This window comes from Protopterus annectens, chromosome 5.part1 (assembly GCF_019279795.1).
Source record: "Protopterus annectens isolate FY-2018-M chromosome 5.part1, PAN1.0, whole genome shotgun sequence".
Classification (NCBI taxonomy): Eukaryota; Metazoa; Chordata; order Ceratodontiformes; family Protopteridae; genus Protopterus; species Protopterus annectens.
The window spans coordinates 711,949,540-711,972,774 of record NC_056736.1 but is presented as its reverse complement, the minus strand read 5'-3'; the positions used below and the strand labels follow the sequence as shown (position 1 = coordinate 711,972,774).

Below are 23,235 nucleotides of genomic sequence, written 5' to 3'. Positions count from 1 at the left end.
CGTCTCAGGTGAGCCGTGACCACTGCCATGCATTTGGTGAACACTCTGGGGGGCTGTAGTGAGACCAAAGGGCAGGGCTCTGAACTGGAAATGACTGGACCCCAGCCGAAAGCGGAGAAATCTCCTGGAGCGTCTGTGGATTTTGATGTGATAGTACGCATCCTGAAGATCTATTGAGCACATCCAGTTGTCCTTCTGTAAGAAGGGCAGAATTGACTGAAGAGTGACCATTCGGAATCTTGCCTTCCTCACAGACTTGTTGAGTCTGCTGAGATCCAATATTGGTCTCCAGTCTCCCGTCTTTTTTGGGACCAAAAGAACCTTGAGTAGATTCCGGCTCTGAATGATCTGTCGTAACTGGCTGAATGGCTCTTTTTGCAGAAGTTTTAAGACCTCTAACTCTGCAATTTCCTTAGACCGGTGGTACATCTGGAAGGGAATTTGAGTGATAGAAAGGACTTTCCTCGAAAGGAATTTTGTAACCCTCGGATATGATCGACTGTACCCATCTGTCTTGAGTGAGGGAACGCCAGGCTTCTGGGTACAGTGATAGTCTTCCCCCGACTGCCTCCAAGGATGGACAGTCGGGCAACATCTCAGGGATGCTGAAAGGGCTTGTCAGAGAGAGGCTCTCTGTTTCCCTGGTTTTTGGACCCCTCTGCCTCTAGAGCGTCTGTTGTTGTTACCCCTCTGCCTCTAGGGGTAAACTGACCACGTGAATCGGCGTGACTCCTTGGGATTTGGAACCACATTTTGCCACCCTTCTGTCCTTTGGGGTAAGGTCTAGAAGGGGTGGAAAACGGACTCCTACGGCAGAAAGAGTCTTGCCGTCCTGCTCACACCTGGTCAAAGTTTCCTTCACTTGAGGGCCAAACAAAGCTGACCCATCAAAGGGAGAATTTGTGAAGCAGGCCTTAAAGGGATCTGCAAAGTCACATAGCCGCATCCAGGCTTGGCGTCTAAGGGCCACACCTGTACCTGCGGCCCTACTCGCTCCATCAGCAGCATATGATATTAGCCGCATGGAGGAGTTTGCAATGGAATTAAGGGTTCCTAGCTGCGAAGCAATTTTTTCCTGAGCTCCTGCAGCTGTAGGATCCTGTACAACATCACCTAGCTCCTTAAGGATATCCCTTTGGAGTCTGGTGAAGTGACATAGATAATTCAGCGAACGCATAGCAAAGGTCGCTGAGGAAAACATCCGCTTACCGTACCTATCCATGGTCCTAGAGTCCTTATTAGGAGGATGGACGGGTACGGAAGGATCTGCGAGTTCCTTCTTGGTGGCAGCAGCCACCACCATGGCATCAGCGGGGACACCCTTAGTGAGGAATTGCTTATCACATGGGGCAGTAATAAATTTTGAAGGCCTCCTAGGGACTGGCTCTACAGAGTCAGGAGCAGCCCAAGCCTTTCGGGCAATAACTTGCATAAGGGGGTCGAAAGGCGGAGACACCCAGGAGGTTGAGGGCCGAGATCCAAACGCCTCTAGGTATACTGACTCATCCTCAGAGGGATTATTGGTGGGCCAGTTTCCCCTCTGTTTAAGGAGTTCTAGGATGTCTGAGAAGGAGACATCCTCAGAGGGGGATCTTGGGGATCCCTCTGACTCATCTAAGTCAGTATCTGACGTGATAGACTCGGGGGAGTCTATATGTTTCCTCTTACAAGTCCTCTTCCTAGGAGGATCTCCCGAAACATCAGGAGAATCCTCGGAAGAGGGGGATATTCCCAATGGGGAAACCTGAGGCGGAGGATCTCTGGGTCCTGTAGCAAGAGAAGTGGCAGAGATGTCAACAGGCACTACAGAGGGAGGAGCTAAGGGAACAGACTGCTGGCTGATACCAGTGGCCAGCACACTTCATCACCTCGAATGCTCCCTCCCAGGCAGGTCCGAGAGAACCCGTTCGAGGAGCTAGGAACTCAGGGACCACCGAAGGGAAGTCTCCGAGGCCGATGTCGGAGCCGAGCTCACCAAGGCCGAGGCTCCAAGGGGAAGAGCGGTTCGGACAAGGGTCCGATGCCACTCACCCCTCGGAGGAGACCATGGAAGCCCGCCACAATCCCTCTAAGGAAGGTCTCAAGAGGAGATAAGAGTAGAGGCTGAAGGAACAGAAGGGGTATCTGTCCCTCAGCCGTAGCAGTAACCATTCCCGAAGACTCCAACTCCAAGCTCTGGGGTAGAGTTGAAGGAGGAACTGCAACGGGGTGTGGACCAATAGCCGTCTGTTGAGACGGACTATGTAACATTTGGGCTAGTGCCTGTGACTTAAGTAATCTACTGACCACTCTCTCTAAATCATGGTCAGAAAGCCTGGATGACCTTGAAGATCGGCTCCGATGGCTCTGTTCCGAGAGGAGAGGTGAAGCCGAGCCGAGTATCGGCTCCAAGGAAGGAGACCTAGACCTCTTCCTCGAAGGAGCCATCGGAACTGATGAAACTATTGAACCGGTCGGAGCCGACAGGTATCCTCGATGCATCGGCTCCAGCCGGAGCCGATACAGCCACAAAAGTAACGGTGTCGGAGCCGATCGGAGCCGACACCGATGCCTGAGCCACATGGTGGTCGGAACCGATCGGAGCCGACACCGAAGTGGTCGATGCAGAATCGGCACCGATAGCCATCGATGCCGAAGGCTTAGTTAAGCCAGAATCGGCTCCAGCCGGAGCCGATCTCGACTCAGAACGAGTTGGAGCCGAGGCCGCAGGCTTGGACACAAAAGCCTGGGCCTTGGAAGACTTAGTAGTCTTGGATGGGGCCGACTTAGCCGGAGAGCCCTCCGGCTTAAGAAGGCCCCTCAAAATCAACTTATTTCTTCTTTCCTGCAGGACTCTCTGGCTGAAAGAATGACAAATAGCACAGGAGTCCTGCAGGTGAAGAGGCCCCAGGCAGTACAGGCAAGAAGTGTGACCGTCTGTCAGAGACATTTTCTGACAGCACGAGTCACACTTCTTAAAGCCTGAGACCCTTTCTTTCGACATGGTGCAAACACAGACACACACACCAGTCAAAGAATTAAATTAAATATACCAAAAGGTATAACTAAAAAACACACACACACACCCTAACAGGGGGGGGGATGGGATGGGAGAAAGTCTGACTAAAAAAATAAGAGGAGACAGATAATTTTCTGTCAGAAAATGTTTAAAACTAAAATAAAACTAACAATAAAGGGTTTTTTAGTTAAAAGGGGCTAAAATAGCGAAGATGCAAATCACTTACCAGGAGCTGGTAAAAGGAGGACCTCATAAGCGAAGCGGCAAACGAGATCTGGGTACTTACCGCCTTGCATCATGGGATATGGGGCTGCCTCGAGCTGGTAAAAGTGACTCTCGAGCTTAGCAAGTGCCGAGTCGGAGCCGAGGATCGGCTCCGAACCCATCAAGCAAGAATGAAGGCGAGATTGACAACTTAACATCTTTAGTTTTGTCCAAGTAAAAGCATAGCTCTCTGTGTATGTCCAAAGAATGCAGAAGTCTCTTCCCCTTATTCTGCAGGTTTGGATGAAAGGTAGGCAAATGTATGGTTTGGTTAAGAGCCACACTGGACACTACCTTAGGCATAAATGTTGGGTTTGTCCTTAGAGAAACCCTGTCCGGATGGAAAATAATAAAAGGTTCCACAGCCATTAGTGCCTGTAACTCTGAGACTCTTTTTGCTGAAGTTATTGCTAGGAGCAGAGCTGTTTTCCATAAGTATTTTATCTCAGCTGTATTGGCTGGCACAAAAGGAGGCAGTGTGAGTTTTTCCAAGACAAAATTGAGGTCCCATGCAGGTATTGGAGCTCTCCTTGGAGGTCTTATGTTTTTGGCCCCTCTGAGACACTGCCTTAGCAGTGGATGTGAAAAAATAGGTGGGTCCGTATTGTAATGAGCTGAAATGGCACAGGCATGGATCTTAATTGATGAGAAGAATAGGCCTTTGTCCAGCATCTCAGTTAGATATTGTAAAATCTGAGGAATATTTGGTACAAGCGTGTCCATCCCTTGTGCCTGGTTCCAAGCACAGAATGACTTCCATTTTTCTGCATAAGATTTTCTGGTGCTGGGCCTCCAAAATAACATCCATAACTGCTTTAGAGAGAGGTGTGTTCTGAATGGTTATATTATCCGCCATGCAGCCAGATTTAGGGTTCTGAGTTGGCTGTGCAGGATCTGATTGTTTTGTTGGGTCAGCAAATGAGGAATTTGAGGCAATGTCCAGGCTGGGCCTTGAGACAAGCTCTTTAGGATTGGGTACCAGTGCTGGCGTGGCCAGTCTGGGGCAATCAAGATCATTTTTGGCTTCTCTTGTCTGACCTTTAGGAGTACCTTGGGGAGGAGAGGCAGTAGAGGGAAGGCATATACTGTAAGGGCTTTCCAACTGAATGACAGTGCGTCCACTTTCCGTGCTTGTTTGTGATAAGTCCTTGTGCAGAATCTCTGTAGCTGGCAGTTGTGAGGGGAGGCAAATAGATCTATGTCTGGGCATCCCCATTTCCATGTTATCATGCTGAAAATTTGTGGATCTAGTTTCCACTCGTGAGGATCCATAAGGTTTCTGCTTAGTTTGTCTGCCAGAGTATTTGACTTTCCTGGCAGGAATTGTGCTTGCAGGTGTACTTGATAAGTCAATGCTGTGTTCCACAAAGTCATGGCTTGTCTGCAGAGGGGGTAGGAATGTGCGCCTCCTTGCTTCTTTATGTACCACATGACTGTAGTACTGTCAGTCTTTATCAGCAGTTGTCCTGGATGAAGTAGGTCCTTGAAGACTGTCAGGGCATTCGGTACAGCTACCATCTCTTTTTGATTGATATGAAGATGCATTTGGCTTGCGGGCCATGTGCCCTGAATACATTTTCCTGCCATGTGTGCCCCTTGGGCATAATCTGATGCACCTGTTAGTGTCTGCCTGGATGTGGGTAAAGTGAATGGCTGTCCCTTGTTGTGGTGACAGGCCTGTGCCCACCTTCGAAACTCCTGTTGCAGACAGGGAATGAGAGTAATTAATGTTTCCAGGCTGAGAGTTGAGTCCAAACACTTTTTAGATACCATTGTAGTTTCCTCATATGCAGTCTTGCATATGGAATTAGTAGAATGCAGGATGCCATGAAGCCCAAAGCCTGCAGAATTTTTCTTGCAGATAAATGGATCTTTGTTGCCATCATTTTGAAGTAAGTTGCCTTTATTTGTCTGGCGTGAGATAAGCCATCTGGGCAGTTGTATTTAAGCTTGTACCCAGGAATATTATCTCTCGAGAGGGTACTAGTTTTGATTTCTTTTCGTTCACTGTGTACCCTAGGCAAATTAGTAATCTTTTTACAAATGCCAGATGCTTTAGTAGAATGTCCTTGTTCTCTGCTTGTATAAGGCAGTTGTCCAAGTAGGGATATATTTGTATTCCTCTTTGTCTGCAAAATGCAATTACTGGTGCCAGGCATTTTGTGAAGACTCTGGGTGCAGTAGATAAGCCAAACGGCAGTGCAGAGAAATGGTAGTGCATTGAGCCAGCTATGAATCTGAGGTATCTTCTGCAAGATTGTCTTACTGGGACATGCAGGTATGCCTCTGAGGTCAAAAGTTACAAGCCAAGCCTTCTTGCCCAGCATGGGCAGGAGCTGCTGTAGAGTCAACATTTTGAATTTTGGAACGTCCAAAAAAGTGTTTAGAATAGACAGGTCCAGTATTGGTCTCCAGGCTTTGTCCTTTCTGGGTACCAAGAAAAGTCTTGAGTAAAATCCTTGTCCCTGCTCTTGCTGTGGTACTCGTTGAATAGCCCTCTTCTCCATAAGGGATGAAAAGTACAGTTTTGTATAAATGTAGATGTTACAGTGTTCACACTGCTGCAGTCATTACACTTGGGTTATCCTGCCGTCAGGTGGTCCCAAGTCGGCCTGAGTTCCAAAGTCTTAGTCCGGCGTTGGTTGCTGTCACTTCTTCCCTGACGTCAGTGCGTCAGGGGTATATAAGATGCATCCAACGCCATTTTCTTCAGTTTTTCTTGCCCCAGATGTCAGGTGCCCCCAAGTAGGTAGGCAATACATATTGCTAATCAAAAATATACAATAAAAACAATACCTTCAGTTACCAGCAAATACACCCCAAAGGTTGTATAGGATAGAAAGGTATAGATAAGTCCAGCTAGTTCAGAGGGGATGGAGGGACGGATAACCTGGACTGCAGCAGTGTGAACACTCGAACATCTACATTTATGGTAGGCACAAAACTGTACTATGTTCATCATGTTACACTGCTGCAGTCATTACACTTGGGTAGAATCCCAAAGCTGAGGTTGGGTGGCTGGTCTATAAAGAGTTAGGATTGGCTAAGAGGCCCTGCATAACTGCAGTGGCAAATCCTGCTCTGGATTTAGAGTAAAGAGGCAGGTGGTAATGCTTGGTAAAGGTGTGCACTGAACTCCAAAGTTGCAGCCTCCAAAATTTCCCTGGTAGGCACTCCTCTGAGAAAGGCTGTTGAAGTGGCTGTTGCCCTGGTGGAATGTGGCCTAATATTATTTGGGACTGATTTTCCATGGTGTGTGTAGCAGTACCGAATACAGTGTCCTATCCATTTGGAAATAGTCTGCTTTGAGATAGCCTTGCCCTGTGATCCTGCAGCATATGCTACAAACAGCTGCTCAGTTTTCCTGAAAGCTTTTGTTTTGTCCAAGTAGAAGCGTAGCTGCCTGTGTATGTCCAAAGAATGCAGAAGTTTCTCCCCTTTATTCTAGGGGCTTGGATAAAAAGTTGGCAAATGGATGGTTTGGTTAACAGCCACACTAGATAACACCTTTGGCTTAAAGGTAGGGTTTGTCCTTAAAGATACCCTGTCCTGATGAAAAATTATAAAAGGTTCCACTGCCATTAATGCCTGTAGCTCTGAGACTCTTCGTGCTGAAGTTACTGCCAGGAGCAGAGCTGTTTTCCATGAAAAAAATTTTTAGATCGGCTGTATTGGCTGGCTCAAAAGGTGGTAGGGTCAGTTTTTCCAAAACAAAATTGAGGTCACAATTTGGTGTTGGTGCTCTCCGGGGCAGTCTTATGTTTTTAGCCCCTCTGAGGTACTGCTTTAGCAAGGGATGAAAGAATAAAGGAGGATCCGTGTTGTAATGTGCTTAAATGGCAGAGGCGTGGATCTTAACTGATGAGAAGGATAGGCCTCTGTCCAGCATCTCAGTTAAGTATTGTAAAATCTAAGGAATGTTTGGAACAAGAGGGTCAAGGCTTTGAGCCTGGTTCCAGGCGCAGAATCTCTTCCATTTTTCTGAGTAAGCTTTCCTGGTGCTAGGCCTCCTGGCCTCCAAAATGACATCCATAACAGCTTTAGAGAGAGGTGTTGTCTGTTTGACTAATGTATCAGCCATGCAGCCAGGTTTAGGGTTTTGAGCTGACCGTGCAGGATCTGATTGTTTTGTTGAGTCAGAAGGTGTGGAATTTGAGGCAAAATCCATGGTGGGCCTTGAGCCAAATTTCTTAAGATGGGGCACCAGTGTTGGCGTGCCCAGTCTGGAGCAATCAGGATCATCTGTGGTTTTTCTTGTCTGGCTTTTAGGAGTACCTTTGAAAGGAGAGGCAGTGGCGGGAAGGCATAAACTTTTAGGTTTTTCCAGCTGAACAGAAAAGCATCCACTTTCTATGCTTGTTTGTGATAAGTCCTTGTGCAGAATTTTTGTAGTTGGCAATTCAGTGGGGAGGTAAAAATATATATGTCTGGGCATCCCCACTTTTGCGTTACCATGGTGAAGATTTGTGGATGCAATTTCCATTCCTGAGGGTCCATGATATTTCTGCTTAGATCGTCTGCCAGGGTATTTTTCTTTCCTGGCAGGAATTGTGCTTGCAGGTGAACTTGATACGTTAGAGCTGTGTTCCACAAGGTCATGGCTTGCCTGCATAGGGGATAAGAATGAGTGCCCCGTTGCTTGTTTATGTACCACATTACTGTGGTGTTGTCTTTCTTTAGTAGTAATTGTCCTGGATGTAGAAGGTCCTTGAAAGCCTTTAGGGCATTTTGAACAGCTAACATCTCTTTTTGATTGATGTGAAGATGCATCTGGTCTGTGGTCCACTTGCCCTGAATGCATTTTCCTGCCATGTGTGCTCCCCCAGGCATAATCCAAAGCATCTGTTAGAGTTTGCCTGGCTGTGGGTTGGGTAAAAGGCTGACCCTTGTTTAGGTGACATGCCTGTGCCCACCATCGAAACTCCTGTTGTAGGCAGGGAATCATTGGTATTACTGCTTCTAAACTGTGAGAGTGTTGAGTCCAAACACTTTTCAGGTACCATTGTAATTTCCTCATATGCAGTGTGGCATATGGTATTAGTAGTATGCAAGATGCCATGAATCCCAGCGCCTGCAGAATTTTTCTTGCAGGGAGATGGGACTTTCTTGCCAGCAATTGAAAATATTGAGTTAGTTGAACTTGTTTGTCTGGCGTGAGGTAAGCCATCTGGGTCGTTGTATTTAAGCTGGCACCCAGGAATATAATCTGTTGCGAGGGCACTAGGTTTGACTTCTTTTCATTTACTGTGTACCCTAGAGAAATTAGCAACCTTTTGACAAACGCCAGATGCTGTAGAAGAATGTCGTTTGTCTCTGCTTGAATGAGGCAGTCGTCCAGATATGGATATATTTGAATTCCTTTTTGTCTGCAAAATGCAATTACTGGTGCCAGTCACTTTGTGAAGACCCTGGGCACAGTAGATAAGCCAAAGGGCAGTGCAGAGAATTGGTAGTGCATTGTACCAGCTTTGAATCGGAGGTATCTTCTGCAATTTTGTCTGATAGGAACATGCAGGTATGCCTCTTTGAGGTCCAGAGTAACAAGCCAAACCTTCTTCCCAGCATGGGTAGAAGCTGCTGTAATGTCAACATTTTGAATTTCGGAATATCCAGGTAAGTATTCAGAATTGAAAGGTCTAGTATGGGCCTCCAGGCCTGGTCCTTTCTGGGGACCAGGAAGAGTCTTGCGTAAAATCCTTGTCCCTGTTGTGGTACGTTTTGAATAGCTCTCATGTCCATGAGGGCTGAAATTTGTTTTTGTGCCTCTGCCCATTGATTTTGTGGCAGGTCTGGCATTCCTTTTAGCCTTGGTAAAGTATGAAAGTGGAATCTGTAACCTTGAGACACAATATTCAGGACCCGTTTGTCTTGGGTGATTTGCCAGTTTTGAGAAAAAAGTGCTAGTTTTCCCCCTAAGGGGGCTTCCAAAAGGGACGTGCTTGGCGTACGAAGGGGAAAGTCATTGTGACTGTTTCCTGTAAGGTTGAGACTTGTCCTCACCACCTTTTGGGGTTGAGGTGCCCCACTGTCGTTGTCTGTTTGAGCCTTGGGGTTGAGATCTGCCTCTTGGGCATCTATATCTGCCTCTCTGTGGCCTGTCTGACACTGGAAAGGACCAATTCTTTGTTGGCCAATTTCTGCTAAACCGAGGTGGCTGTACCTGTAAGAAATCCTTGACTGTTTGCATAGATTTAGCTTTATCCTCCATTTTCTTTAACACCTCTTCTGCCTTAACACCAAACAAAGTATCATGCTGTAAAGGAGCATCCAATAATTTTGCCTTAACATGATCAGGTAAACTTTGTTCTTTTAACCAAGCATATCTTCGAATCACAGAACCTGTAACTGCAGCTCTACAAGAGGCCTCTAAAGAATCAAAACCACATTGCAGAGTATGTTTTCCCACTTGTTCAACTGCATGCAATAAATCCTGCATTTCTTCACAATCAGGAGCTTCTGTGCTTGCAAGCATTTTCTGTTTTAACTGAGCCATTAAATATTGTTGGTACTTAAGCATGTGAAACTGGCAAGTTAAAGCTCTTACTGCTAAAGTTGCAGAAGTGTATACTTTCTTCCTCCATCTATCCAAAGCTCTGGAATCTCTGCCAAAGGGTACTGGATTTTTTTGCAATGGAAGCCTTAACCCCTTTTGGACCCTGGGAAATAGTTTCTGGATCAGCAGAAGGGTTTTTGTAAAGAAACTTGTGAGAGTCAGGGACTCTATAATACCTATCTGGCTTGGCTGGAGCAGGGGGCAAAGAGTCAGGAGATAAAATGAATTCAGAGAACACATCATCCACAATATCTAGCACAGGCGGAATTAGCCAGGGGCCTGTGCTGAGGCAATAAGAGGAAATCCCTCAGGCTTTTCTTGGATTCTGAGTAATCCTGGCTTTCACAATGGAAATGCTCCCTCATGGTATGTAAAGTTTCCTCAAAAGAATAATCCTCAGGAGGAGAGGCTGAAGGGATAGATTCTTCAGCATCAGAGTCCTCATAGGGGGGTAGAGAGTATCCCTGGTCTGAAGAGGAATCAGAGGAAATGGAAACCTGATCAGAGGAGTCAGTCTGTATCCTGCCTAGGCCTTTTCTCAGAGGAGGATGGGAACCCCTGATTAGAGTGATGAGGTCTTCGGCCATTTTAAGCATCTGTTTCTTAGGCATGGAGGACTGTCCAGGAGAATGCTGTACTTGTTTCTTTGTCTTTAATGGTACCTTTGTCTTGGCTGTTGTTTTAATGGTAAGTTGTGAAGGTCTGAAAACACCCTCAGAAGCCGATGCCTGCTCAGCGGCTCCGGACCCATCTGAGGGATTAGTTTCCGTAGGCCCAATACCTTGAGTTTCCAGAGGCCTAGATGTCTCCATGTGGGAGTCGGAAGCGGCCTGTAGCTCTGAGGTAGCGGGTGTCGGGCTGCGAAAGCGCCTCACTGAGAACCGACGACTGGCCTAGAAGAGGTTTCGTCATCGGTTTTGGACCTCGGATGCCTGTCTTTATCCTTGTCTTTGCGTTTTTTTCGGTATTGAGGTCGTCGGCTGATCCGACGGCATCGTATAATTGAACCTTCAGCCAAAGTAGTGCAAAGCAAAATCAAAACGTATTTTTATAGCGAGTTTGTCAGTTTTGTGCTAGATTTAACAATGAGTGACGTCGTGATCAGGGCCTAGGCATGAAATACAGTAAGAGTGGAAGTCCTTGTGAGGTATTTGCTTCCCACAAGAAATACAATTATTACATTTTTCTGACATCGGTCTGAGACAAAAAAAAAAAGTTTCCTCAATGGGGTACTTAGCTTTATTGAAGACTTTGGATCTGAAATTCGACTTCGAAAATCTCAGGAGTCGGCCGACCAGCACTTGCGAACTGCTTCTGCTTCGGGCACTGCGCGGCAAGAAAGACTGAAGAAAATGGTGCCGGATGCATCTTATATACCCCTGGCGCATTGACGTCAGGGAAGAAGTGACAGCAACCGATGCCGGACCAAGACTTTGGAACTCAGGCCGACTACGGGACTGCCTGACGGCAGGATAACCCAAGTGTAATGACTGCAGCAGTGTAACACGATGAACATCTTGCTTTTGTGCCTCTGCCCATTGATTGTGTGGCAGGTCTGTCATACCTTTTGTCTTTGGAAAGGTGTGAAAGTGGAACCTGTAGCCCTGAGACACTATATTCAAGACCCATTTGTCCTGGGAGATCATGTGCCAATTTTGTGAAAAAAAGTGCTAGTTTTCCCCCTAAGGGTGCTGCCAAAAGAAGAGTGTTTGGCATTGGCAGAGGAAAGTCATTGGGACTGTTTCCTGTATGGCTGTGATTTGTCTTCTCCGCTTTTGGAGGTAGAAGCACCCCATTGTTTAGGCCTGTATGAGCCTTGGGGCTGGGATCTGCCTCTAGTGCGTCTGTATCTGCCTCTTTGTGGCCTGTCTGACACTGGAAAGGACCAATTCTTAGAAGGCCAGTTCCTGCTAAATCTGGGTGGCTGTACCTGTAAGAAATCCTTAACTGTCTGCATAGATTTTGCTTTATCCTCCATTTTCTTCAACACCTCTTCTGCCTTAACACCAAACAAAGTATCATGCTGTAATGGAGCATCCAATAATTTTGCTTTAATATGATCTGGCAGATTCTGTTCCTTTAACCAAGCATGCCTTCTAATGACAGAACCCGTGACAGCAGCCCTGCAAGACGCCTCCAGTGAATCAAAACCACATTGCAAAGTATGTTTTCCGACTTGTTCAGCTGCATGCAATAAATCCTGCATTTCCTTGTTATCAGAACATTCAGAATTTGTCAACATTTTCTGTTTTAGCAGTGACATTAAGTATTGCTGATATTTAAGCATATGAAACTAATTTAAAGCCCTTACAGCCAAGGTAGCAGAAGTGTAAACTTTTTCCCCCATCTGTCCAGTGCCATAGAATCCCTATCAGAGGGGACAGGGTTTTTTGAAGTGGAAGCCTTGACCCCTGTGGGACTATAGTTTCTGGGTCAGCAGCAGGGTTTTTATATAAGAATTTATGAGAGTCTGGAACCCTGTAGTATCTTGTCTGGCTTAACAGGTGCAGGGGGTCAAGAGTCAGAAGACAGTCCGGACTCTGAAAATACATCATCTACAATGTTTAGAACATGTGGAATAGCAAGAGGTCTGTGCTGAGGTAGTAAAATAAAGTCTCTGAGCCTTTTCTTAGATTCTGAGTAATCTTGGCTCTCCCAGTGAAAATGCTCCCCCATGGTATGCAAGGTTTCCCCAAAAGAATAATCCTCAGGAGGAGACGCTGAAGGAATAGATTCTTCAGCATCAAAATCCTCATAGGGAGGAAGAGAGTATCCCTGTTCAGAAGAGGAGTCAGAGGAAATGGAAACCTGATCAGAAGAGTCATATTCTGTCTCTTGCCTAGGCCTCTTATCAGGAGGGGGATGGGAACCCCTGATCTAAGTAATTAGGTCTTCGACCATTTTAAGCATCTGTTTCTTGGGCATGGAAGTCTGTCCGGGAGAATGTTGTACTTGTTTCTTTGTCTTTAGAGCTGTTTTAGTCTTTGCCTTTGAAGCTGAAGATTGCTTGACATATAACTGTGTAGGTCTGAAAACACCCTCAGAAGCTGATGCCGGCTCAGCGGCTCCGGACCCATCTGAGGGAATAGTTTTCGAGTGTCCAATATCTTGAGTATCCAGAGGCCTAGTCGGCTCCACGTGGGAGTCGGAAGCGGCCTGTGGCTCTGAGGTAGAGGGCGTCAGGGGCTGTGTAAACGTCTCACTGAGAGCCGGCGAACTGGCGACTGGCCTAGCGGAGGCCTCATCATCAGTTTTGGACCTCGGATGTTTGTCCTTTTCCTTGCGTTTTTTATAAACTCCGGTCGTCAGCTGTTCCGACGGCATTACATAACTAAATCTTCGGCCAAAGTAATGAAAGGCAAAATCATACCGACGCTTAATAGTGTGTTGGTTAAATCTAGCACAAAACCGACAGCTAGCAACGTCGTGGTCTGGACCTAGGCAAGGAATACAGTAAGAATGAAAATTCTTATGAGGTATTTGCTTCCCACAAGAAATACAATTGTTTACTTTTTCTGACATCGGTCTGAAGCAAGAAAAAAGTTTCCCCAATGGGGTACTTAGCTTTACTGAAGATTTTGGATCTGGAATTCGATTTGAAAATCTCAGGAGTCGGCCAACCGGCACTTGCGAACTGCTTTTGCTTCGGGCACCGCACGGCAAGAAAGACTGAAGAAAATGCCGTCGGCTGCATCTTATATACCCCTGATGCACTGTCAGGGAACAGGTGACAGCAACAGACGCTGGACCAGGACTTTAGAATTCAGGCCGACTGCGGGTAGCCTGCCAGCAGGACAACCTAAGTGTAATGACTGCAACAGTGAAACATGATGAACATCTCACGGTCTTCATTTAAAAAAAAAACTACATGACTAAAGGGTATCCACAAATTTACTCTGAGACTAATTGCTACGGTTCTCCAGAAGAAAGGAAATCCATCCTGAGGGGGAAGTACTGGCAGGACGTGAATGGTCAGAAAACTCATTGGTCTTAGAATACCTACATTTCTACAAAGCCATCACTCCCTTCCTAGAGAAAGGCAGCAGACCACTGGACATTACATCCTCCCCAACTCATCCCTAAAACTAAGCTGCCCAAGTACATCAAGTAACCATACAGATCAGCCAATATCACTAGACGTGTTGGGGGTCAGCCATTCCTATGCACCACCAAGAGTCAGACTACTTTACAACAAACAGGAACCACAGAACATTTACATTAAATTACTAAACGCATTATGCAGCAAAGGAGTACAAACATATCTAAATGCACAATAAACACATAAATAAAGCAAAGTATATGGACATGTGGAAGAAAAAGATTTATCATGGTGCAATACTTATACAAAGGGGAAAGCAAAACTAATCAATACAAAAAGGGCATCAGCAAAGACACTCGGATAAATGCAGAAAAAGGATCCAGATATGGAAAATTTTATGATACAAAAATTAAGAAAATAGAGAGAAAAAGTAGAAAAAAGGATTAGTAATGGAGAAGTTAAAGAAAGAGAAACTGATGTTATGGCGTACCTGCAAAGTGAAGGATTTAGTATAGAAAATCTAACTCTGATAACACCACAGCAGGATAGAGCAATGTATCCCAAAATTAAGAAGAAATCAGTGGAGCAGGAAACATCTGATCAGTTGCCATATGAAGATATTTTACAGCCTTCCATAGGAAACCAGTACAAACGTTCAGTTGGAGTTGGACAGCAAGGGAAGAAAAGTACAGTTTTGTACCTACCATAAATGTAGATGTCCGAGAGGAATGCATCTGCAGTCTTTACAAATGGGTTGTCCTGTCGTCAGGCAGCCCTTCGGTCGGCCGGATTCCAAAGTCTGGGTCTGGCTTCGGCTGGTGTCGCACTTCACCAGACGTCATTGCGGCAGTCATTCGGGTATAAAGGCATCAGCCGACGCCATTTTCCTCAGTGTTTCTTGCCCCAGATGCCAGGTGCCCTCTTGGATGGCTAAATTTGGATAAATGCCAAAGTTTCCAAATAGTAGAGAGCAAACACACAAAAAAGCATGTATGTACATATATACAAACAAATACACCATAATAGATCCCCCCCAAGCTAGCTGAAGACTGGTAAGTACCCTAGGAGTACTTCAGAGGGGAAGGAGGGTGGGTAATCCTGACTGCAGATGCATTCCTCTCGGACATCTACATTTATGGTAGGTACAAAACTGTACTATGTCCTTCAAGGATGCATCTGCAGTCTTTACAAATGGGTAGAATACCATAGCTAAACTAGGGGAGGAGGAAATGAGAGTAGATTATGGTGTAGTCAGGATCCCTTGCAAAACAGCAGTGGCAAAACCAGCACGGGATCTAGAGTATAGAGGTAAGTTATAATGCTTGGCAAATGTATGAACGGAGGTCCAAGTAGCAGCCTCTATAATGTCCTTGGTAGCCACTCCTCGTAAGAAAGCTGTGGTAGTGGCTGTAGCCCTTGTGGAGTGAGGCCTGATGTTCTCTGGAGTTTTCTTTCCATGGTAGGAGTAACAAAATCTAATGCAATTTCCTATCCATTTGGAGATTGTCTGTTTAGAAATTGGTTTTCCTTCCTTTCCTGTTGCATATGCTACCAGAAGCTGGTCAGTTTTTCTATTGTTTTTTGTCCTGTCCAGGTAGTAGCGTAATTGTCTGTGTACATCCAAGGTATGTAAGAGCTTTTCTCCCCTGTTCTGTGGATTGGGGAAGAATGTAGGAAGGTGGATAGCCTGATTTAAAGAGACTCTGGATACCACCTTAGGCATACATGTAGGATTTGTTCTCAGGGACACTCTATCTTGATGGAAGATCAGGAAGGGTTGTACTGCCATTAATGCCTGTAGTTCAGAGACCCTTCTTGCTGAAGTTATTGCCAGCAGGAAAGCAGTCTTCCAGGATAAGTATTGCAATTCTGCTGTAGCTGCTGGTTCGAAAGGAGGTAGAGTCAGTTTTTCCAGCACAAAGTTCAAGTCCCATGCTGGCAATGGAGGTTTCCTGGGAGGTTTTACATTTTTAATTCCTCTCAGAAACTGTCTGAGCAGAGGATGCGAGAAGACAGGAGGATCCAAGCTATATTCTGCTGAAATAGCTGATGCATGTATCTTGATGGAGGAATAGGACAGGCCTGTATGGAAGAGCTCCGCCAAGTACTCCAGGATGTTGGCTATGTTCACCAGTGTCACATCTTGCCCTTTGCAGTACTCCAGATGAGATATCTTTTCCATTTTGCTGCATAATTCTTTCTTGTTGAAGGTCTACGAGCCTCCAGGATTATGTCTTTAACCCTTTGGGATAAATTTGGGTTAATTGCTGTTATGTAATGTTCCAGGCAGTTAGCTGCAGAGTTTTTAGGTTTGGGTGCAGGATGTTGTAGTTGTTCTGTGTCAGCAGTAATGGAATCAGGGGCAGTGTCCATATTTGTTCCCGGGACATGCTCCTCAGCAGTGGATACCAATGTTGTCTTGGCCAGTCTGGGGCTATCAGAATGATCCTCGGACGTTCCTCTTTGATCTTGAGAAGCACCTTGTGCATCAAAGGAAGTGGTGGGAATGCGTATGCTGTCAGGTCTTTCCAACTGAAGGAATGGGAGTCCACCTTCCAAGCAAGTGGGTGGTAAGTCCTCGTGCAGAATTTCTTCAACTGGTGATTGAATGGGGATGCAAACAAGTCTATTTGTGGTAATCCCCATTCTCTTGTGATGGTTTTGAAGATGTCCGGATGCAGCATCCATTCGTGGGCATCTGTTGTAGTTCTGCTCAATATGTCTGCTAGAATGTTTTCCTTCCCTGGTACATAAATTGCCTGTAACTGAATGTTGTAGCTCAGAGCCTCATCCCATAGGTCCATTGCCAGCCGGCATAGAGGGTATGAGTGTGTGCCTCCCTGTTTGTTGATGTACCACATAACTGTGGTGTTGTCTGTCCTTATCATCAACTGGCCTTCTTGGAGAAAAGGTCTGAATGCCTGGATTGCCAATTTTACTGCCATCATTTCTTTTAGATTTATGTGCAGGTGCAGCTGGTCTTGAGTCCATAGGCCTTGAATGCACTTGCCCATCATGTGTGCCCCCCAACCGAGGTCTGAGGCATCTGTCGTGATGGATTGTCTTGGTTGACTTTTGCAGAAGGGTAGTCCTGTGTTTGATTGACAGGCCTGAGCCCACCATAAGAACTCTTGCTTCAGGCATGGGATCATTGGAATTTTGGTTTCTAGGCTGTGCTTGTGCTGAGACCACAAATTCTTTAGCTACCACTGTAGCTTTCTCATATGCAGCCTGGCATGGGGGACCAAGATTATGCAGGATGCCATGAAACCCAAGGCCTGCAGTACTTTCCTTGCTGTTAGTTTGTTCTGCTTTGCTAGTGCCAAGAAGTACAGAGAAAGTTGTTCTTGTTTTTCTGCAGTTAGGAATGCCATCTGTTTTACTGTGTCCAATTCTGCACCCAAGAATGTTATTGTCTGGGATGGTATCAGTTTTGACTTTTTTAAATTGACTGTGTATCCCAGGGCTTGTAGTAAGCAAATGACTCTTTGTAAGTCTTGTGTCAGCTTGCTTTTGTTGTCCGCTTGTATCAGGCAGTCGTCCAGGTATGGATAAATTTGGATTCCCTGAAGCCTGCAATGAGCGATTACTGATGCCAGGCATTTCGTGAACACTCTGGGCAGTAGATAAGCCAAAGGGCAATGCTGAGAATTGATAATGCTCTGATCCTGCAAGAAATCTGAGGTATCTTCTGCAAATTGGTCGTATGGGGACGTGCAGGTATGCCTCCTTGAGATCTAGAGTTACCAGCCAATACTCCTTGCCCAGCATGGGAAGAAGTTGGTGTAGGGTCAGCATTTTGAATTTTGGAACGATGATGAATGTGTTTAAAGCGGACAGGTCGAGAATAGGTCTCCAACTGTTCTCTTTTCTTGGTACTAGGAAGAGTCTGGAGTAAAATCCCTTGCCCTGTTCTGTAGGTGGTACCCTTTCCACAGCTCTCATCTTTGTTAATTGAGCTATTTGGTTTAGGGCTTCTGACTTTTGATTTGGTGGCAGGTTTGGCATTCCTCTTTTTGCTGGTAAGGTGTGGAAATGAAACCTGTAGCCTTGGTCTATAGTTTGCAAAATCCAGTTGTCTCTTGTGATATAGTGCCAGTTTTTTGAAAATAAGGCTAACTTTCCGCCTAAGGGTGCTACTATTTGTTCCCTGGTAGGCGGTGTTAGAGCCAAGTCACTGTGATTGTCCTGTTGCAGTGGTGGTGGTTGTATCTGTGCCTCATTGGTTATTGCCTTGCCACTGGCGTCCCCTGTAGGCACCTCCTCTGGATTAATTTCTGCCTCTGGAACGTCTATTCCTGCCTCTCTGATTTTTAGAGGAGTCTGGAAAGGACCAATTTTTGGAAGGCCAGTTCCTGCTGAACCTTGGGGGCTGTACCTGTAAGAAATCTTTAACTGTTTGTACAGATTTTGCCTTCTCTTCCATTTTCTTCATTACTTGTTGGGCAGGAGAACCAAATAGACTGACCTTGTCCATAGGAGCATCTAATAGCTTTGCTTTAACATGATCCAGCAAGACCTGCTCTTTCAACCATGCATGCCTTCTTATAACTGTGCCAGTCATGGCTGATCTAAATGAAGCCTCCAGTGCATCATAGCCACATTTTAAAGAATGGTTACTAACCTGCTGAATGTTATTCACCATTTCTAGAACATATTTCTTATCTAAGGAATCATCAGAGGACAGTTTCTTAGTTAACTGATCAAGCATAAACTCTTGGTATTGGATCATATGAAACTGACAGTTCAAAGCTCTAGCTGAGAGAGTAGCAGAGGTGTATACTTTTTTACCCCATCTCTCTAAGGACCTGGATTCCCAATCAGAAGGGAGAGGGTTTTTAGCTGAGGTCGAAGCTACTGCCTTAGGCCCCTGGGAGATAGTCTCCTGAAAACACTAGAGGGGATAAATGTATCACCAAACACCATCATACTAGGTGACTTCAATTACCCTAATATAGACTGGGAACACTACTCAAGCCCAAACACCCTAGCCCAAAAGTTCCTGGAATTCATAAACTCAAATGCCATGGAACAACTAGTCACCATCCCCACAAGAGGAGAAAACATACTTGATCTCATCATCACGAACATGGGAGCACAATGTTCAACACCGGAAGTATACCCCTCACTGGTGAGATCAGATCACAAACTAATCTCGCTGGAGGTCCTCATCCCACCCCCACCTGAAATAAAAGACCACAGTAAAGAACTTCTCGAAAGCCGACTTCACACTTCTAAAGACTAGTGTGGTCTCCTTTAAGGCCCCGAGCCGGAAAACAGTACTCAAGCCGCTGAATCACTTACAAATGCCTTCTACCAGCACCTGCAGGACTGCATGGATAAGGCAATCCCAAGCAAAAAAGACTCTTTGTACCAAAGGCAAGCGTCCACTCTGGTGGACCCCAGCCATAAACAAACTCTACAACAAAAGGAGGAAGCTACTACAAGATAGAGCAAAATCCTTAAAAGGTAAGACACCCTTGATCACTATAAGTAAAAAACTAAGAGCTCTCATAAAATCATCCAAAGCAAATTTTGAGAGAAAAATAGCTAAAAACTCAAAAGACAATCATAAGGCCTTCTTTAGCTATGTTAGAAACCTGGGAGGAAACTCCCAGATATGCTCAGAACTAGTTCAAAATGATGTGAAGATTACTGATCCTACAGACATTGCCAACATACTGGCTGACAGGTTCAGTGCAAACTTCCCCCCCCCCCAAAAGGAGAGATATCTATACCAAGCGATTGCAGCCCCCAAACCTCTCCAACGCCCAAGCGAGAACTGCTCTCCCCAAAGCAAAAAACACAGCATCCATGGGACCTGATGGTGTCCCCGGCTGTGTGCTCCACGAACTCAACGAGGAATTAAACCCACAGCTAGGACAGCTGTTTAATCATAGTCTTACCTCTGGATACGTCCAGGAGTGGCGCACTGCAACTGTGGTCCCACTTCACAAAGGCGGTGCCTCCACCGACCCTGGAAATTACCGGCCCATTAGCTTGACAAGCCTTATCTGCAAAGCCATGGAGAGGATCATAATGGACCTCATAAATAAAGACATAGGAATTTGCAGACTTTGGATCCATCCCAGTTTGGCTTTGTCAAAGGCAGATCATGCCTTCTAAACTTGGTTGACTGTTTTGAAACAGTCACCAAAGCCATTGATGAGGGAAACGCAGTCCATACAGCCTACCTCGATCTGGCGAAGGCCTTTGATACAATACCCCACTCGGGTATCATTGAAAAACTCATCAGCTTAAATGTTAACCCATACATCACAAGATGGGTTGCAAACTGGCTGAGTGACAGAACCCACAGGGTCAGAGTTGCTGGCGCCATGTCAGACTCAAAGCCTGTCACAAGTGGTGTACCACAGGGCTCAGTCCTGGGCCCACTCTTGTTTGGCATCTACTTTTCTGAAGTACAAGCAAACACAGGAGGGTTATGGCTGACAAAGTTTGCAGATGACTGCAAACTGGCCATAGTAGAAAACACATCTGACACAGATATGCTTCAGAAGGGTCTCACAGAAACGGATAACTGGTGCCAGAGCCATGGCCTAAAGTTAAATGCCAAAAAATGCATAGTCATACCCTTCGGGAAAAACAAGGTTACCCCTAGCTACCAAATAGGTGGCAATCCACTGAGTACAGAAGAAGTTATCAGGGACCTGGGGACCCAGGTTGATAGTAGTCTGTCATTCGACACCCATGTAGCTAAAGTAGTTAGGAAGACCTTCTACATTGCCCACCTTATCATGAAGGGATTCTCATCTAGATCAAGGGAGGTCATAGTCTCCCTATGCATCACTCATCAGACCAATGATTGAGTACAATGCCCCATTCGAATGTATCTGACCCCACACTTGCAGCAGCTGGAGAGGCCACAAAAGTTCCTCACCAAAAGGATAAAGGGTCTCAAACATCTGTCCTATGCTGCCCGACTGAAAGAACTCCAGCTCTATTCAGTCGCCACCGCTTGCTCAGAGGTGACCTTTGCCTAACATACAAGGCCATGTCAAACCCAGATTTGATGAATATGCTTCACCTCAAAAATCTAGATCCGTCAGAGCCACAAGGGCGGAGACTTAAACCTCGACACGGCTATTAATAGGACGTGCTGGAGGGATAGATTCATCACCCAAAGACTCCCTATGCTGTGGAATAAAACCCCGGTATATGTGAGGCAGAGCACCTCGCTGGCCTTGTTCAAGAGAAATCTTGACCAATGGATGGGAGATCGCAGATATACCCCAGGGATTACCTCAGTGTCACTGCTCAACAGAGGCACAGCAAAATAATGGGTATAGTTCCCCATACTAAAGGGGTGGCGTAAGCCACAAAACTATGGGCTAGGCTTGTAAATGCCCTCGGGCAGATAGCCTAGTATGAACCTATGAACCTATGAACCTATGAATCTGCAAAAGGAGCCTTGTATAAGTGGTGATGAGTGTCCGGTACCCTGTAGAACCTGTCGGGCTTAGCAGGGGCTGGAGGTAAAGTATCAGTAGCAGTGCAAACATCATTAAATGCATCATCCACAACAGGAAGAACTGGAGGTATAGCTAAGGGCCTATGTTGCGGTAAGTGTAAAAAGGTCCTAAGCCTTTTTCTTGAATCTGAGAAATCTTGTCCCTGCCATTGGAATTGCTCTCGCATGGCATGTAAGGTTTCCCCAAAGGAAAATTCCTCTGGTGGAGAGGCAGAAGGAATAGATTCTTCAGCATCAGAATCTTCATAAGTAGAAAGAGGAGCCTCTGGATGGTCTGTAATGTCTGAGTCATCAGAAGAGTCATCTGAGGAGCCTGGCTCAGGGGGCTCTGCTCTAGGTCTCTTTTCCGGAGGTTGTGAGGCCCTGTCTGGGTGAGATTGGGATCCCCTTATTAAAGGGATGAGATCCTCTGCCAGAGTAAGTATTTGTGAACTGGAGCTGGGCCTGTGAGAGGGGGACTTAACAGGCACTGATTTAGCAGTTTTGGCTGCTTTAGCCCTGGCAAAGGCCTTTATAGACATGGCTGCAGGAGGCCTAGCAGCACCACGTGCTGGGGTAGAGACATCCAAAGGGATGGTGTCCGATAACTCTAGAGAAACCACATTAGTAGGCAAAATTTCAGAGGCCGATTCAGCTAGGGTAGAAGGGGCCTCGGTAGTAGTCATGGATTCGGCTGTAGATTGAACCGTTTGCTCGGTTTCGGCCGAAACCGAGACACTCGCGGTTTGCTTAACCGTGGTTTTGGCCGAAACCGCGGACCGCGAGTGTCGGTCCTTTTCTTTGCGTTTCTTAACAATTTGGGTAGTCGGGATATACAGATTTCTTGCATTGGCCGGGAACTGAACCCGAGTCAACTGCTTGGAAGGCAGCTATGCTCACCACTATACCACCAATGCTACTCCGACGGCATAATGTACGCAAAGTCTGAGCCGAAAAACTGTTCAGCAAACTCCGACCGACGCCTAATCGTTCGTCGGTTGAAGGAAGCACAGGCTAAACAAGCTGCTACGTCGTGGTCTGGGCCTAAACAAGGTAAGCAGTAAGAGTGGAAATCTTTATGAGGTATTTGTTTCCCACAAGTTAAACAGTTATTTACTTTTTCTGACATCGGCTGAGGCAAGAAAGAGTCCCCAACGGGGTACTTAGCTTTTAGAAGTCTTCGAAGTTGTATTCGGTAGTATTAATCTCTGGATCTGACCGACCGGCACTTGCGAACAGCTTCTGCTTCGGGCGCCACGCGGCAAGAAAGACTGAGGAAAATGGCGTCGGCTGATGCCTTTATACCCGAAGACCAGCAGAGATGACGTCGGGTGAAGTGCGACACCAGCCGAGGCCAGACCCAGACTTTGGAATCCAGCCGACCGAAGGGCTGCCTGACAACAGGACAACCCATTTGTTAGGACTGCAGATGCATCCTTGAAGGACATCACTGAATAGAGAAATGCAACAAAGACAAGAAGTGAACAGGGAACAGATCAACAAAAATACTCAGAAAAATAGACGTGATAAAAGCAATATGCAGTATTGGAACAGATCAGGATAGATCATGCACTATCGTAAATAATAAACTAAAAATATCAGTACAGGCAGAAAAACTTGGAAGATATGCAGATAAATATAAAGGAAAAGTACAAAATAAACAATCTACTGATGAACCAAAAAAGTTTTATAGAGAATTGGGAAACAAGGCAAAAGGAACTGAAGCACCACCAAAAAAAAAGAAGAAGAAACCGATACATTTTGGAGAAATATCTAGGAAGATCCTGTGGAACATAAAGATGCAAAATGGATAGAAGTAAAAGACTGAATATGAAGTTTTAAAGGTATGAAATGGGATGAAGTAACAGCTAGAGAGATTGAAACAAAGTTAGGAAAAGCTCCTAATTGGA

At 45.8% G+C, this 23,235-nt stretch overlaps 1 protein-coding gene and 1 non-coding gene across 2 annotated transcripts in view; both read right to left on the bottom strand.

Annotated features, from left to right (window-relative positions):
- LOC122803258 (remodeling and spacing factor 1-like) overlaps positions 1-23,235 on the bottom strand; it is a 713,407-nt gene that overhangs the window by 244,199 nt on the left and 445,973 nt on the right.
- Positions 22,171-22,242, bottom strand: TRNAG-UCC. The gene has a single exon. It is a non-coding gene; the product is annotated as a tRNA-Gly (tRNA).